We start from the raw sequence: 18,381 nt of genomic DNA on the forward strand, positions 1-18,381 counted from the left end.
GCGCCCTGTTGTGGGTTCCTGAAGGGACAGTTTTTTGTTAATAATTAACAATTTTTATATATTGTTATACAAACATATTATTGTAATTGTTTGGAACAGATTCTCAACAAACATAATTTTACCTCTGTTACAAATGGTTTGGGGAAATAATATTGCTAATAACCTCATTCTTCTTATTCATCCCAGCTCTCTCCCCGTATGTTTTTTTTAATTCCTTTCTTCTCATAGTCTTTCCAATAATTAATAATTTGGGAAATACGTTGCTTTGAATTTATTATCGTAAGCTGTATTGGGTACAGTGCTACTTATAAATTACTTACATATAAATTATTCTCATTTTTTCTTTGGTTTGTGAAGGGATTAACATTTGGAGAAGTGTAGAATGCAAAGAAGAACTCATTGTGATTTCCACATTAATTCAGGATCAATGCATAGACAAACTGCTTGAAAAAAAAAAGATTAACACAATTGTTCCATACCCCAAAAGACCACTTCTGCAGAAGACTACATTCCCACAACATGGTTAATTGAATATAGTGATTCACAATACAGTGATTCAAAACCTAGCAAAATAGGCTCATTTTGCATAAATTTCTAATCACTCAGACCAATTTAAAAAAAGAAGAAGAAAAGCAAGGTTAACACAGTTAATATATTGTTGAAAAGTAACTAGTAGTCTTTAGCTGATTTGATTAAGCATGTTGTATGAATAAATTGCTCAAAATCTTGAGGCATCCCATTGTTTAAATAGTTCTTACTCTAGTGATGACATGGTGAGCTGATGGAACAACTGTCCCCTTTCAGCAAAATATAGAACTACTTTTCCAACTTATTTAATTTTTTTCACTGAAAATGAATTTTAATGCACACATAACTTGAGCAATATCTGACAAGAAAGTTAAATAATGGCATATAAGTTATAATGGATAAGCCTCTAAGATGAGGCAGAGCCAATACATTTGAAATTCTGGTTCATATCTGCAACATACAAAATAGTACTCTAGGCTTTTATGAATACTAATAATTGCTAAGATAACTGATAAAAATCAACAGTGGAGGATGATTTAATTATTAAAAGATAACCAGCCAAGCATTTTCTAAAGTTGGTTATTCTTTCCACAAAACATTTAGTAATATTATATATTGCACATCAGAATTTAACTATTGTCCTCAGGAGAATGCTAGCCTGGATCATTCATTAATTTGACCTAGCTATATTGCTCTGGTGAGTAACACAGTGCCCATAATCAAAATGATTATATTTATAATTAAACTACAGAAGTGCAGTTAAAATGCCATCTTTAAAAATTTGCCATTAGAATTTTTGAATATTGAGCAGCTAGATATGTAACTTCAAAAATAAGAGTTTAAATTAAGTTGCCTAATTTCCAAATATATATATTTCCCTTGAGATATTTGACCTGAACTGATGAAATCAAATGAGCAATTACATTCCTCAATATTTTTCCCTCTGATTAATATTATCCAGTCATATTGCTCACAATCCTTAAATCATTTTTAATTACAGATTAGGGGGGAAAGCCTAGATGATGCTGAACTTTAAGAGTCTCTAGCTATGTGGTTAAATTAGGTTTTATAAGTGTATTGATTCATATTAGATAGAATTAAAATATCAAAGATTAAATATAACACAGAAAAGAGACATAACTGTGTGACTGCAAGTTAACATGCCCCATACGTTGTTCTTCTAATACCATTTGGTACATTTTACATAAACTGTACTTATTATTTCTAAATAAACTTCCTAAGAGACCCATTTGATAAATAAAATGCACACATATATCTTGTTTTACACAGAAATGCTAGTTAAAGCTTTAAGCAGTTAATGCACTTTAGATAAATTAGTAAGAAAACCAACTTCTTGCTTATTTTGGTTGTCATTTACACATAAATTGTATTCAAACATATTAAGGAAAAACTGTCTTGCTTTTTTGTCCCTTTCCAGCAGTTTGTTTCACTTTCCGGAAGTGCAGAGTTCACTTTTTTTCCCCAGATCAATCTAGTTGTCAACAGAAATTGACCAAGTTGTTTGTCACTTGATCCTGATATTAGGGCTGAGAGTCACCCAATTTGCTAGGACTAGAGTTCACAGTCTCCTGGTTTTTAGCCTGGTGCTGTAACCACAGGAATACATTGGTAGACAGCCACAGAAGTCATGTAAGTCATTATCAGAGGTGGTATTCAGCAGTTTCTGACCAGTTTTGGAGAACCGGTAGTGGAAATTTTGAGTAGTTCGGAGAATCGGCAAATACCACTTCTGACTGGAGATTTTACAGTATCCTTCCCTTGCCATGCCCACCAAGCCACGCCCACAGAACCAGTAGTAAAAAAAAATGAATCCCACCACTGGTCATTATGATAATACAATTATATAAGAAGCAGATGACATAGAACTTATTTAAATATCCAGAAGTTTTCCCAGGAGAGGTGACGTTAATTTTTTTCGAGAGTCCTGGTAGAAATCCTGCAGAAAACATTTGCTCAATACTGCTGAAAGGATCCATGCACAAAGGGCATTTACTTTTGGAACAAAAGTAATTTTAAGAATAGTTCCATTCTAATATTGCTAAGGGGAGGGTATCAATTATAACTTGCCAGTGGGGATCTGCTCCATCATTTTTTGCATTATTTTTATGTTATTTCTTCATGAAACTTGTATGTCTTCCATCTTGCGAAGTTTGAAAATAAGATTATTGTCCCAATTTTTAAGTAGGATGCAATGTGCATAACAAATTATCTTTTGAGGCAATAATAATATGGTTGCAATGGTACAGATGGTAAAAATGTTTAGAAAAAACAAAGCAGGATTGCAGAAGTACAAAGCAGGATTGCAATCCATTCCTGTGCTTCCGTTCAAGAAAACTTGCTCCCATCATTAAATGTTTTGTTGTACATTGGCTGTCTCTAAAGACAGACATTTAGTAATTCCATTCTGCAAGTAAGGCATATGAGGAACCATTGAAAGTACTGGGTGTAGCTAATTTGAAGAAGAAAAAGCTAAAGGCTAAAGGAAAAAATCTATGGAAAGCTATCACATAAAAGATGGAACAAAATTGTTCTCTCCATTTTAGAGGACAAAAAAAAATATCAGTGGGTATAAAGTCATAAAGTGTGAATACTGGAAACTAAATTAGACTGAAACATTCAAAATGTTATTTTATACTTTATTTGGTTAAAACCAGTGTAAAATCAAATCCACCTGGTCTAAATTATCCTAATCGGTTCAAATCAGAACATTTTGTTTTCAGTTTTACCATCAAAACTTAGCTATCTGCATTCTGAATATGCTTCAGGATAATATTGTAGGATAATGGCAAATGATAAATTTCTATCACTTAAAAGTCAGAGTTTGCATTAACAATGCAAATTTTAAAATTGTATTTAATTCTAATTCTAATTTCATATTACAAAACTTGATTCTCTATTTTATTATCTCATTTAACCAGGGATTTTATTTTCCATTTACCTATAAAAAACAGCCTCCTAGCAGAATTATATAAATATTTACATAAAGAAAACTTTTCTTGTATAGTAGCTCCATAAAGCTAAACTAAATAGCTGACAGGGATTGCGGGTTATAACAAACATGCTTATTTCTAATTATATAGCCTTGTTCAGAAGATTGCTTCAGAATCTGGGGGCATTCTATTCCATAACTAACTTGGTGGTACTTCTCTTAGAATGAGATACTTAAGTAGAAAATAAAATACAGGCTGAATAGTCAAGACCTTGTTGATGATCCAAACTCTGTCAAGTATCTTGGAGTACTCATCTCTAATGACATAAGTGCTAGAGCCCACTGTAACTACATAGCCAAAAAGGCATTAAGAGTTGTTAACCTAATCTTATGTAACTTTTTCTCTGGTAATATTACACTCCTAACTAGAGCATACAAAACATTTGCATACTCAAATACAGCTCATCAGTATGGAACCCACATTATCTATCTGATATTAACACAGTTGAGAAAGTCCAGAAATATTTCATAAAAAGAGTTCTCCACTCCTCTACTGGTTGCAGAATACCTTATGCCACCAGATTGGAAATTCTAGACCTAGAATACCTAGAACTACATCGCCTTTGGTCCGATCTTAGTATATAAAATCATACATTGCAATGTCCTACCTGTCAATGAATTCTTCAGCTTCCACCATAACAATACAAGAGCAAACGATAGATACAAACTAAAGGTTAATCGCACCAAACTTGATTGCAGGAAATACGACTTCAGCAACAGAGTGGTCAATGTCTGGAATACTCTACCTGACTCTGTGGTTTCTTCCCCAAACCCCAAAAACTTTAACCTTAGACTGTCTACTATTGACCTCACCCCTTTCCTAAGAGGTCTGTAGGGAACGTGCATAAGCGCATCAACGTGCCTACTGTCCCTGTCCTATTGTTTCTTTTATTTTTCTTATATGTATCCATGTATTCAAAAGTATGTTTTTACTTATACCTATTATCTTGTAAGCAATTGCCAAACCAAATAAAATAAAATAAAATAAAACCTTTCTGACAAAGGTTTGTAAAAACAAAGCTATGGTTTTTTCCTGTAGTAATTTATGGCTATGAGAATTGGACCATAAGGAAGGGTGAGCACCAAAGAATTGATGCTTTTAATTTGTGATGTTGGAGAAGGTTCTTGAGAGTCCCTTGGATTGCAAAGAGAGCAAACCAGACTTAGTGACTGAACAACAACAACAAAAAGTTTTCTAATTCTTTAAAACCCTTCCTAAATCAGGATGTTACTAAAAATAAAGTTTGTAACAAGGATGTTACAAAACAAGAACTTCTGAAACCTGGACTTGATCTAATAGCAATAAGGTTTGTTATATCTCAAGATGTTTGTTCATCAAACACTATTGAACATTGATCAGTGATAGTTGTAAATGGCAGCATGTCTAATGCATTTGTTAGTGGTAGGTATAATTTGGTAGCGGGTTTGTCTGAGAATTACAAAACAATACGAGGCTTTTCCCTCATTTTTCCTCATTTTTCCCATACAGCTAATCACAATGATATTATGTGTACCCTGACATCACTTATCCACAGCAAAGATTTATGTCTCCAGTGATGCAGGCACATAAGCTGTTAACCCCACCTCAACTAGGGCAAAGTTCATCAGAGCCAGGTTTAGCTGAGAATTGGGAGCAAAAAAAATCTTCAAGCTCTTTTAGCAATTTTTGTATTTCCTGCTTCTCAGTCACCAAAACAGTTGGTATTAACATATGGCAAAATACCCATAGACATAAGCAATCATAAAATTGGATGTTCAAAACTGAACTCCACTGACTTCAGAAGAGTTTTTCTCATTATGTATTCTAGAGTGGATATCAGTGTGTAGATTAAAATTGCTGTGGGAAATCAAGTGTGATCTCTCTCTCTCTCTCACCTTGTGCTGATTATGTTAATCCTGGGACCTTTCTTACTCCAATAATCAGGCAGATGGAGTAATATATAAGCAAAAATTGCACACACAAAAAGTCAGCTTAGAAAACTTCTGTGAAAAATTATGGGAAAGCATTTTATCCACTTACTCACTTTTAGAATATAAGCAAGCCAAGTTTTTTTATTATTGTTGCTGTCTTTTGCAGTGGCATGAGAAGTATTTAGAGAAAGATGCTCTGAGCTTCAGAAGATGTACCAAGTTGACTCATTGCAACCATCACAATGATTCAGTCCATCACTGCTTAATCCTGACTATATCTGACAAATGTACATCATACCTGCCAGCCATTTGGATAACATGGGGATAGTTCTGACAGGTTGTCTTTTTGTTTTCTATTCAAACTATATCTCAAGATGGATGTTATAGGTCTCTTTTATTGATAAATGTGGAAGCTGAAAATTTAACAGTTATTCAGGCCTGTAGATTATAACTTGCGCTTCAACTATTGTTTATGCAGCTCATCATTTGTACAAGATTTTCAGTGTCAAAAGTCATATTTTTTTCATATTCTTTTGACATAATGTCTTTGTAGTGAGGTTTGATTTATTTGGGATTTTAGCCAAGATTTACATTCAGGGTTTATATAAGTACATTCCAAAGATGATCTCGATTTCCTTTTAATATAGCAATACATCCTTTGGCCTGCATACTCAATAATTCTTTAAACATAAAAATATATTACAGTAGGCTGTATAGTATAGGCTATAAGATTTTATTAAATAAAATCTTTTCTTTGTACGGTTAAAATGGAAATTTCTATTCCCAGTCTAATGTCATAAATACTTCAGTATTCTTACTCAGTTTCTTACTCTGCAAAATGATTTGATTTGATGCTACTGGAGGAAGGTAATAATGTAGACTATATAAAGTTTTGTAGCTTTAGCTAGTTTTTTAGTTCTTGTAAGATTTCTCAGGGAACTTTCTAATTTGAAAATTTGAACATGTCTTTTGATACAAATAAAAAATTAAAGAATATCTATAATCTAGAATAAGCACAATCTAAAACAAATGTGATTAATATCCATTTGATTCCAAATCTGAATCACATTTTGAAAGGCCTTCCTACATTTGCTCCATTATATTATTTTAAATGAATGTATAGGACATTGAACAAATTATGCCCATCAATTTAAAAGGGTTTATTATAAGATATTAACAAGATTTAATTATTAGCTGGAATACTGAACTTCAGATTCAGCTTATTTGTGGATTGTACTATTGAAATCCTAGCAAGCATTCTTTTCATAATGCACCCATCTGCTGAAGTAAATAAGAATGTTTTACTATACTACCATAGGTATTAGAGTAAATACATAAAGAGTAGTTAGGGTACTGTTAAGTTTGGGTAATGAGAGGCTGAACCAGAGCATGAGTGCAACAAATACTTTATTATAACAATAAAGGACTGACCGTGCTTGCCAAGCCTGGAACTGGCTCGCAGCGATCAGCAACTGGTTGGACCCCGCAGCCTGCTTTTATAGCTGGCTGCTGGGGAGAACCAACCAATGAGCGAGGGGGAAAACCGCCCCCGCAATGTGAACGGACCTGAGTGGGAACTCCTAGAGTTCCAAGGACATAACACCCCTTCCCCCCAGATGCGAACACGCATAGTCTTTGAGGTAGGCAGGAGGTTTATGCTGGTGCCCAGAACGGCGCAGTTCTGGTGGGTTGTCTGTCAGTTCAGAGTCTGTAGGGGAAGGCAGGATCGGTAGGGAGTCACTAACGCGCCCCTCGGTTCGGGTTGGCTCGGGACTCGTAGGGCTGGTCACTGGGGACGTGCTCCCGTTGATTGGTTCGGACTGGTCAGCCATCTGGACGTCGCTGTCCGTGTTCGGATTCCCTGGATCGGCCGCTGGTGTAAGCAGGTCACCGGAACTGGTGCTGATGTGGGGTTGATGCTGTGGCCTCGCCCCGGTTTGTACTTCAGAGTCACTGCTGATGAGGGTGCTGTGACGCCTTCGCAGCTGGTCCAGGTGCCTTCTCCATACTCGGCCGTCCTCCAGTCTGACCCGATATGACCTGGGTCCGGTGATGGCCACGATCTCGCCCGGGATCCACAGAGGGTCTCCAGCGAAGTTCCTCGCGAATACGGGTTCCTGTAAGATAAAATGCCTAACCCCCGATGTGGAAGCGAGGGGAGAGTCAGGGTAGTAATGTGGGTGAAGTCTGTCCAATACAGTCCTCAGGCATCTGCCCATTAGGAGCTCAGCTGGGGACTTGTTAGTGACTGAGCACGGAGTTGAGTGCTGGCTCATCAGGAAACGCGAGAGTTTGTGGTGCCAGTCATCCTTGCTGAACCTAGCTAGGGCTTCTTTAGTGGTCCTAACGGCTCTTTCAGCCAATCCGTTACTGGCAGGATGAAATGGGGCCGTGAAGATGTGGCGGATGCCCAGGTTGGCAGCAAAACGGCTGAACTCGGCTGATGCGAACTGTGGGCCATTGTCGGAAACAATGGAGTCAGGCAGCCCGTGTGTTACAAACAGGCGAGTTAATACCTTGGTAATCGCTAGCGTGGTGGTCGTGGATAGTTGTGCCACGTCAATCCATTTAGAGTAGGAGTCCACGACCACTAGGAACATTTTCCCGTGCAATGGGCCGGCTAGGTCGATGTGAATTCTGGATCACGGAGCGCTGGCGCTTTCCCACTTAGTAGGGGTGGCAATAGGAGGAGCTGGACGGGATTCCTGGCAGGGATTGCAGGAGCTTACCCATCTGATGATGTCCTCGTCGAGGCCCGGCCACCATACGTAAAAGTTCAATAGCCCTAAGAAGGCCTGCAGTTCAGTTTTGGAGGTTGGAGTGGGTGCCTCGTGAATTGCCTTAACCTTGGACTCCAGGGGGTGAATGCCTGAGGCGTCAATTTTATAACCCAGAAAGTCCACCTGTCTAGTGGCAATGGCACATTTTTCTTTTTTTAATTTGAGGCCATGCTGTCTGAACCTCTCTAACACTGCTCGAACTCTCTGGAAGAGTTGGGGTCTGTCCCTGGCCGAGACTAAGATGTCGTCGAAGTAGGGTACTTCACCAGGGAGGCCCTGCAAAATCCGCACCATGAGGGATTGAAAAATGTCTGGGGCAACACTTATGCCAAATTGGAGACGCTTGCACCGGAAAGCACCCCTGTGGGTGACAATGGTCTGGAGTTCCGCTGTTTGGCTGTCAACAGGGAACTGTTGATACGCTTGAGACATGTCCAATTTGGCAAAAATGCTGCCAGGTTCAAAAGTGTGTAATAAATGCTGAATGACGGGCACTGGGTAAGCGCTAACTTGTAAAAACTTATTAATTGTGGTCTTGTAGTCCGAGCAAATTCTCAGGCTACCGTCTTTTTTGAGGGGTGTGACAATGGGCGTCTCCCATTTGGCGAAATCTGTTGGCTCAATGACCCCTTGTTTTAATAATTTATCCAATTCTGCATCTAATTTTGGCCGAATAGCGAATGGGACTCTACGCGGTTTTAGCCTGATTGGGACTGCCTGGGGGTCGACTGAGAATGAGATAGCGGTACCGTTATAACACCCCAGCTCATCGCTGAATACATCTGAGTAATCAGCGAATAAGGAGTCAGTGTCAGAGGTTGAGACAGCATGGACTCCTGTTAGCCCTAGGCCGAGATGGGGAAACCAATCGAGCCCCAAGAGTGTGGGGAGATTGCCGTTAACTACCACTAGAGGTAGGTGTCCTTTGAAAGCTTTAAAATTGACAAGGAACTTGCCTCTGCCGATTACAGGAATGACCTTCCCCTGGTAGTCCTTCAGGCTAAACTGGCACTTCTGGAGCCGGCTTGTTGATAGACTGGGCTGTAGCCTCTTGAGGGTGCTCCACGAGATAATTGAGAGCGCTGACCCTGTGTCAACCTCCATGCGACACGGTTTACCTTCTAACAAAACGGAGAGAGAGATTTTACTAATGGTATGGCAAGTGTGCTTGGCATGGTGGTGAGTGCGACAGTTCAATACTTGCCTCTGAGGTCCAGAATGTGAGAAGGAAGGGTGCCTTTGTGCCGAGTTTTGAGAGGCTTGGACAGACTCTCGCGATGTGCCCCCTTTTGTGGCAGGTGTTGCAGGTGGCTCCTTTGAATTTGCAGGCGGCCCTCGGATGAGATCCACCACAGGATAGGCACAGGGTGATGTGCTTGGGTAGACTGATGCTTTCTTGCTTGGCTCCTACCTGCGGATGCCTGGCGTTGGTGAGGCGGTGGATGTCGGTTTCATCACTAGGGGCTTCCTCTAATACCACCTCCTCGGAGTGGACTGGAACTGTCGTTAGTTTGGAAGTTGGACCATGGATTTCGGTGGCTGAGTGTGCTGCCAGTTCTGCTGCCAGGGCCTCCTCGACGGCTTGTGCGAGGTTGAGATCCTTCTTAGCGAGTAGGCGCCTTTGGAGGTGGAGATCCTTGACCCCGCAGACTAGTTGATCGAGGAGCATGTCCTCCAGGTAGGTTCCAAACCCACAATGGAGTGCTGTGGTCCTGAGGGCGGCCATGTACTGGTTGATGGTCTCTTTGTCTGATTGCTTCCTCATATGGAAGGTGAATCGCCTGGCAATCTGTGAAGGTCTGGGAGAATAGTGGTTAGTAAGGATTTCTAACAGTTCAGACCATGGAACGTTTTTTAACTCACGTGGAGCCACGAGTGCTGTGGCAGTGTCAAAGACGATGGCTCCACAGTAGATCAGGAAATATGATTTTTTCCAGTGCTCCCCTGCATCAGCCAGCCCAATTGCGTCGATGTAATGGTTAAAGCAGTTCTTGTATGACTCCCACTTCTCCTCATCCAGTTTGAACGCTGGGAAGACTGGATTGGAATTCATAGTGAGGAAATCGGTTGTACAATCTGTGGAAAAAATCTCTCTGGGGCAGCAGCAGAAGGTTTCTAGTGCCTGTGGCAGGCAAGTGATTTCAGCTCTGGAGAGGCTTTTTCACAATCCTCTCTCTCTCTCTGGGCTAAACACGAGATTAGGCTGCCAGCCGTTGGCAGCATTTTGAAATTCGCGCCTGCGTGGGCGTCAGTGACTTGGCTTACAGCACCGCGCTGTACTTTTTAGTTTTGAAATTCAAATGACAGCCGTTTGAATTTCGCGCCTAAAAGAAACGAGCTGCGCGCTCGCAGCGCTTCACTTTTCCTGTAGCTAGGCTAACAAGCGGCTACAGACGCTTCTCACTTTCGTTGCTGGCTGACCGCTTTCTCTGGCTGCGGATCAGCGTTCGCTTCTCGTTGCTTGCTGACCGCTTTCTCTGGCGGCGGATCAGCGTTCGCTCTCGTTGCTTGCTGACCGCTCTCTCTGGCTGAGGATCAGCGTTGCTCTTATCGCCGGCCGATCGTTCTCTCTGGCTGCGGATCGGCGGCTAGTGATTCAGCGGTTGCATTGTGCTTCTGGTAGCCATCCCACCTTCGTCGCCAGTGTTAAGTTTGGGTAATGAGAGGCTGAACCAGAGCATGAGTGCAACAAATACTTTATTATAACAATAAAGGACTGACCGTGCTTGCCAAGCCTGGAACTGGCTCGCAGCGATCAGCAACTGCTTGGACTCCGTAGCCTGCTTTTATAGCTGGCTGCTGGGGAGAACCAACCAATGAGCGAGGAGGAAAACCGCCCCCGCAATGTGAACGGACCTGAGTGGGAACTCCTAGAGTTCCAAGGACATAACAGGTACCACTCCAATATATCTATACCTTTATGTTAATTAAAGTATACATATGATTTAGATACATTAGTTATAGTGGTCCTACAAAGCAGCAGGGTATTGACAAATAAAGCCTGACTTCTCAGGAATGGAGGCTATTGTTTATGTTTTATTTTTCCCCTATAAGTATCCTGTTAGAATCTAAACAATATTCTTATTGTTTTCTAAATGTTTTTTGTGCTGATCTAACAGCTTTATTTTTCCTACAAACATTTTAACAGATTCACAGAATTGGCAGGGACCTTGTAAGTCATCTAGTCCAATTCCCTGCCCCAGCAGACTCTACACCATTTTTGAAAGATAGCAGTCTAGTAGTCCCTTCTTGAAAGCTTCTGGTGATGAAGCCCCCACAATTTCTGAAGGCAAGCAGTTCCATTGGTTGATTGTTCTCACTGTCAGAATTTTTTTCCTTATTTCCAGGTTGAATTTCTCCTTTTTTGGTTTGCATCCATTATTCCTTGTCTGACCTTCAAGTCAGAGATGGTATTCAGCAGGTTCTTACCAGTTCTGGAGAACTGGTGGCAGAAATTTTGAATAATTCATAGAACTGGCAAATACCACCTCTGACTGGCCCCACTCTAATTTATTCTCTGCCTCCTGAGTCCCAGCTGATTGGCTGGGTCTTCTTTTGTTGCCCTGCAAAGGAGAAGAGACCTGGAAATCAGGTTAGTGGGGTAGGGAGGGAATGGATATTTTGCAGTAACCTCCCCATAGGAATGGGGCGGAAATGGAGATGTTAAAGTATCCTTCACCTGCCATGCCTACCAAGCCACGCCCACAGAATCGGTAGTAAAAAATATTGAATCCCACCACTACTTCAAGTGCTTTGGAAAGGGACTTCTGGTTTGAGCTTCTTCGGTGACAGACCGAAACCTCGTCTCTGCAAGGCTTCGATCCATGCTCGCCACTGGAGTGCCCCGAGCCAGCTGGTTTCGGGGCTAAGCCACCCCGTAGAGGTGGTGAAGAAGGGGGAGACTGCCTGCAGGGTTGAGGAGAGCTGCAGCTCTCCTCCCCAGCTGGCCATTAATCCTTTTCCTGAAGGCAGTTGTAGCAGTGGTCAGAAATGGCCACCACAAAGAACTCGACTGGAAAAGAATGTGCAGGAGGAAGATAGGAAGAGAAAGTTTTGGTTGACCGGGTCAAACAGCAAAAGCAACAAATAAGGTACTCTGGAATTGAAACTATTAAAAAGATCAATAACATTGTTCCCTAAGAAGATTTTTAAGTTGTGAAGGAGAGAGAAAAGGGAAAAGATTTGGGGTTTTTTTCTCCTTTTCCTATACTGACAGCTAAGAGACTTAAGCAAGAAATTGGGAAAAAATCCACTTTGACATTAATAGGTATTTAATGCTGAAAATAAAAAGTCAAAGGGATAATAAAGATTTCTGGATAATCAAAAGCTTTTGAAAACAGGAAAGGAGAGAAAAAGAATAAAAGGGCAGGATCTGGAAGGGAGGAGACTGCATGGAATTAAAAAGCACTTACAGCAAAATCTCAGCAAGACTTCCAAAAGATACATTTTAACTGAAATATCGCAACAAAAACCCCAGGAAGAGAAAGTGGTAAAAGAAATAAGAAGAAATAACTTGGGACTATTTGGATTACTTGATGATTTCTGGATTTTTGGTTATTGTATTTGAATGACTAAAATAAACTGGGTGCTTGTTTAAAACTGTTTTAAATGGCTCCACTTTTAGAAGAACTGAAAATGGAACTTAAAAAGTACAAAGAAGGTGCACAAGAAGGGAGAGGTTCTTTTGGCTTCGTATTTCAGTTTTTAGAAATGGAGATTTGGAATTATAAGAAACAAGAAATGCCTGCAGAACAAGAAGATTGCGACAAAGAAGAAGCTATCTTTAATGAACAAATAATCTTAGGTGTGGGGGGAAGGAAAGTAGGGAAAGAGAATGGAAAGTTTAAGATTGGGAAAAACAACTTCCCCCCAAAAATAGAGTGAAAAATAAGTATAAAATCACAAAGCAACAGAAGAGGGAAATGCAGAAGAGAGAATTAGAAGTAGAGAGACAAGGGGATAAAAAGGGGAGGGAGAAGATGAGAGGAAAGAAAGAAAGGAAAAGAAGTTATAAAGGACAGAAACAAAATATAGAGAAACAGGGCCTATTTAGAGATAATGGGTGAAAATTTAATGGAAAAAGGGATTCTGCAATGGTACATAATATTGTTATATTAGAAACAGAAATAATTTTAGAAAATATGAAACAATGTATGATTAAAATGTCTGATAAAATAGCTATCGTAATTCAGTGGAATGCTTGTCTATAAATAAATGTAACAAAAGGTATATTTAATGATTTACAAAACATATGTGAAGAGAAATAAGGGAAAAAAATTATTATGGAGATTATATGTGTCTTTAAGGAAGTATGATATTTAATTGAAAAGAAGTGTTAAGGATGTTAAGATTTTAATGATTATTAATGATAGAACTGAATTGGAATGGAATGAGCGTTTATAATTACGTATATTTATAATCTTTTTTTTTAAAGAATATAGTGTGTATTATAAGAATGTACCAAGCAGAATTCGATTGGAAGTTATTTATTATGTATTATATTGAAGGTCATAACCTTAAGGTATATATTGAAGTTTAAATAAGAGTTGAATGGATGTAATTAAAAGATATAAAGGTGTCATACTCCAATTAGTAATTACAGGAGAAAATTTGTTTAGCAAGAAAAGATAATATGAAATTGAAACAGGACAGACAAAAGTATAAATATAATTATTTGAATTTAGATGAGATAATCAAAATAAAATTGAGAAAATTAGGGGAAAAAGAGGGGAAAAACTATATAGAAAATGTAGAATAGTATAAGATATGGAATAGAATACAAAAAGGAGCATGAAATTGAGTTTTGTGTCTGTATAAAGAAGTTCAACCCTGGACCATGCTATTTTCAAAAAAGATTTTTTACTTGTATTTTGTATGCGTGAAAACCCAAATAAAACTTTATTTTTTAAAAAAAGTGCTTTGGAAAATAGCTTGACTCCTTCATCTCTGTGGCAGACTTCAAATGTTGGAACACTGCTATCATGTCTCCCATGATCCGTCTCTTCACTAGACTAGCCATGCCCAGTTCGTGCAACTGTTCTCGTATGTTTTAGCCTCCAGTCCCCTAATCATCTTGGTTGCTCTTCTGTGCACTTTTTCTAGAGTCTCAACATATTTTTTACATACAGTTTACAAAACTGGATGCAGTATTCCAAGTGTGGCCTTACCAAGACATTTTAAAGTGATATTAACACTTCACATGATCTTGATTCTTTTTTATAGTGTGGTCATCAAAACTGGATACAATACTCTAGGTGTGGTCCTACTGAGGCTTTATAGAGTGGTATTAGTAACTCACTTGAGGAAGATAGATTTATAAAATATTATTTCTTATTTATTGCATGTTTCTTTCCCCATGGAACTGGGAGGGAGAGATGATTGCTTAGTGCCACAGAGCAAGAACCAGTCTCGGAGAAGCTTTTTTGAGGAAGAATGATTTATTTATCATTACTAATGTCATTTTTCTTCTTCAAAAGATAAAAACACAAAATATTGGATTGCAGATATAGTAATGCCCTTAAACCTATGCAAAACTTCCACTGGTGAGATAATCCATGTTTTCAGAAAATATCTAATCCAGATTTGGGGTCAATTGGATCTCATATCTTGCCAAATTAAAGTGTGAGGTTAAGCTACTTAACCTGAGCAATTGTTACTGCCTCTGTTTTTGGCAGCCCTTAGAGTTAGTCCAGCAAAGAAGCACCAACCATAAGAAGTAATACTATTTTTATTGTAAAATAACATTCACAGAATCTGGCAAATCGGAAAGTACATCTCTCCCTGTCCACTTACGTTCCAAAAAACTAAAGAGCCTCTCTTCTGAAACATTTGCATGTTTCCTCCTTCTCTTCCTCCTCCTCTTCCCCCCCCAAATGCATTCTCAAAGACCATTACAGTTTTCTTTAGAAGTTTCTGAAATTCCACAGAAAATGGAGATTCTGGAGAAACTAATTATTGCTCCTATTGTCAACTCATAAAATATTTCTATGGCCTTTTTATAATTGCCAACAGAAAGGGAGGGGGGATAGGGGCATGAAAGAGCAGTGTGGCAGCTCGGAAAGTGAAAGCGCATTCCATAAATAGTTTTGCAAAGACTAGGTGACTGAATTTTCTTCCTTGCAAAATTCTAACTGGAGAACATGATTGATGACTCTTGGCTATGAATGTGTCTCATTGGAGAATATGAATTATGATACACCCAGGCAGTTCTGGACATATTAACTCCTATAACTCCTTTTGAAGTTTTGGAAGTTTGGTTCGAGACTCAAGATTTAATTGGGGTAACTGCCAGAATCCTGACACCTATTGTTTTAAAAGGGGACAATAATTTTTCTTACAAACAGAATAATGGAAGGAAGTTATACAAAGGAGCTCAGGATTCTATCCCTCTGTCTATCAGCAGCATATTAACTTTGTAAAACTGGACAGAATTAGAACAAATTTCATATAGTGGGAGAAATCAACAAAAACAAGACAGAGGTCAAAATTAGGCCACATCTGATGTGGAGTGGAGGAAAATAAATCCAGAGGAATAATCCCCAAAATAATTTCTGTAAGAGAGGCAGTAAAGCAGTTATTCCAAATACTGCTCCATGGTCTTAACTCCCTCCCCACACTATTTTACATGAACAACACAGAGCAATGAGCTGTAATCGACTTTATTTATTTTTTTACTGTTATTCTGGACTTGAATAAGATGCTACGTGTAGGATTGTAGGCTCTTCTATTTTCAATTTGTTCTAATATGTTCTCATTCAGAATCAGCCATGCCATGGCATTTTTATTAGCTAGAATATCAGCCTGGGACACAATGACTGCCTTCAAATTAGAGATAATATTTGAAACTTATGAAGCAAGCAAATGGGGCTTTGATTTGCAATTCATTGTGATCTCTATAAGCTATCATCCAAATCTGCGCTAGTTATCCATTTCAAGAATCTCCATTGTCAGTGGGAGACGAGACAAGAGAAAAGAAGATCAAGCTGGATGAATGCCATTATAAAATAAATATGAAGACAGATTTCCTAGGCTACTGTTTGATAAGATTGCTTGGTAAGATTGGTTCCCTGCTTGGTAAAATTTGTTGTTCCATCCAATTCAGCAGGAGGAAATGTTTTGAGTGATTGTTAGAATAGGTTTTGTATGCCGAGTTACACTGTTGGGCAGCCATATAAATTCTATAAACAAACAAATTTAACTATATATTTACTGATATCGTCATATGCATAGCTTTATTTATCTTGATTATAAAGATCCAGACCATTTAGGAATGAGTGACATACAAATAACACTTATAAATAACAAAGGCTCCATGTGTGTACACATATTTAAGAAAGCAAAGGAAAGGTATGGAGCCTAGGAAAAGGAGTCCCTGTGAATTTTAGTCCACTATCTGCAACCAACCATAGGGGGTGGTGCTCATCTCCATTTCAAGGGCCATTGAGCCAGTGCTGTCCAAAGATGTTTCCGCAGTCATATGGCCAGGATGGTGTTATAGAGCACTTTTCTTTCCCATTGAAGTAGTACATATCTACTTGCATTTTCTTCCTTTCAAACTGCTAGATGGGCAAGAGCTGGGGGAAGATGGGAGCTCACACCATCACATGACACTCAGGTCTCGAACCCAGACTGTTGCTTTCCAGCTGAACAGCCCAGCATTTCAATCTCCTGAGGGGAGAGAAAACAATTCTTAAAAGGAAAGGGCAGGCTCTGGTAGACCATCCCATATTGGAAGCAGCCAGTGAAGCTTCCCTTTCCTCTGTATCAGAGGTGTCAAACTGGTGGCCCATGGGCCAGATGGATTACATGCAGGCCATGCCCATCCCAGTTCCGCAGATGGGCAAACGTTGTGAAATGTCACATGATGGTAAGTTTGACACCCATGCTCTACATGGATATGGGGCAAGAAGCAGAAGGACAGGGGATGTAGTCTAGTCAAGCACCAGTCTAGTTCAGACAATTGGTATTTCTGAATTTGGCTTAAACAACAGTTGAAAACAGCACAATAGCTTCAACTATAGCCTGGGATTGCCTTGTAAACAGACAGAGAGAGACATTCTTTAGCAATACATTGTCATAGCATCTTAGTTTGAATATGTAGCTATATCTTTCCCAGTTTTCATCCTGTGGTGCCTTAGAATGAATAGGAAAATTTACTTTACTCTTCCTTTTATGCTTCCATTCAGTTCAATTCTGTTAAAGTTCCTAAAGCTATGACTGATAATTAGAAATGTTTTCTTCTATGATACTATTATCAAATATACATTTTTAAAAACTCTATAAGAATTGCTTTTCAGGCACAAAAAAGACATCTGAGAATAATAAATTGTTCTTAGAGTGCCTTTGTTTAAAATAATTATATTAAAATATTTTAAATAAATTAGTTATAAATGAGAATACAAAGTGATTAGTCTTGCTAATGGATTTTGCAATAATTGTGGACATGTAGAAAATAAAAAGTGAAAAAAAATGTGGAGGCAGCAAAGTTGCATCTTATTAAAAACTTAAAACAAAAGTTCATTTGTTCAACATCCAGTCCTATCAAATGAGCATAATCCAACCTTGAAAATAATTCCCATGTACAATATAATTGGGGGGGGTAGATCTTATTGTGTTATTCTTTTATTCTGCATATACTTTTGACAAATAATGATGTTTATTTGAACAAATGATCATTTTTATTTGTCTATACTTACTATGCAGAATAGTGGCTTACATATACCCATTTATACCTCATTTATCACTTTGGAGCATAGTGGTGGCTACTGCAGATGGTGGGTTTGGCTGAATGACTCATTATTATTAATTACTATTCACAATAAATAATCATTATTGGCCACAAATTTTTCGAAGACAGCCCAGAGACTCAAAAATTCATTACTCTCAACTTAAAAGTTTGCTCCAAATCAGATATTCTACCAGGCACAAACCTAACATTTGCTTTGCAAACCCCGCCTCCCAAAAACATTGTCACAGTTAGATTTCTTTTTCTGCAGAGCAGTTTCAAAACAATAGGTTCCTCATTCCTAAACTAAAACTTGAAAATTCCTTATGCTTGTAATTTGTGTGGAAAAATTAATGAAACCAAAGTAAGCAGTTACAACCTTACAAATTTTACCACAACATTTACAGTATTTAAAATTCTAAATAGCA

This window comes from Pseudonaja textilis, chromosome 4 (assembly GCF_049901715.1).
Source record: "Pseudonaja textilis isolate UNSWEBS1 chromosome 4, rPseTex1.2, whole genome shotgun sequence".
Classification (NCBI taxonomy): Eukaryota; Metazoa; Chordata; class Lepidosauria; order Squamata; family Elapidae; genus Pseudonaja; species Pseudonaja textilis.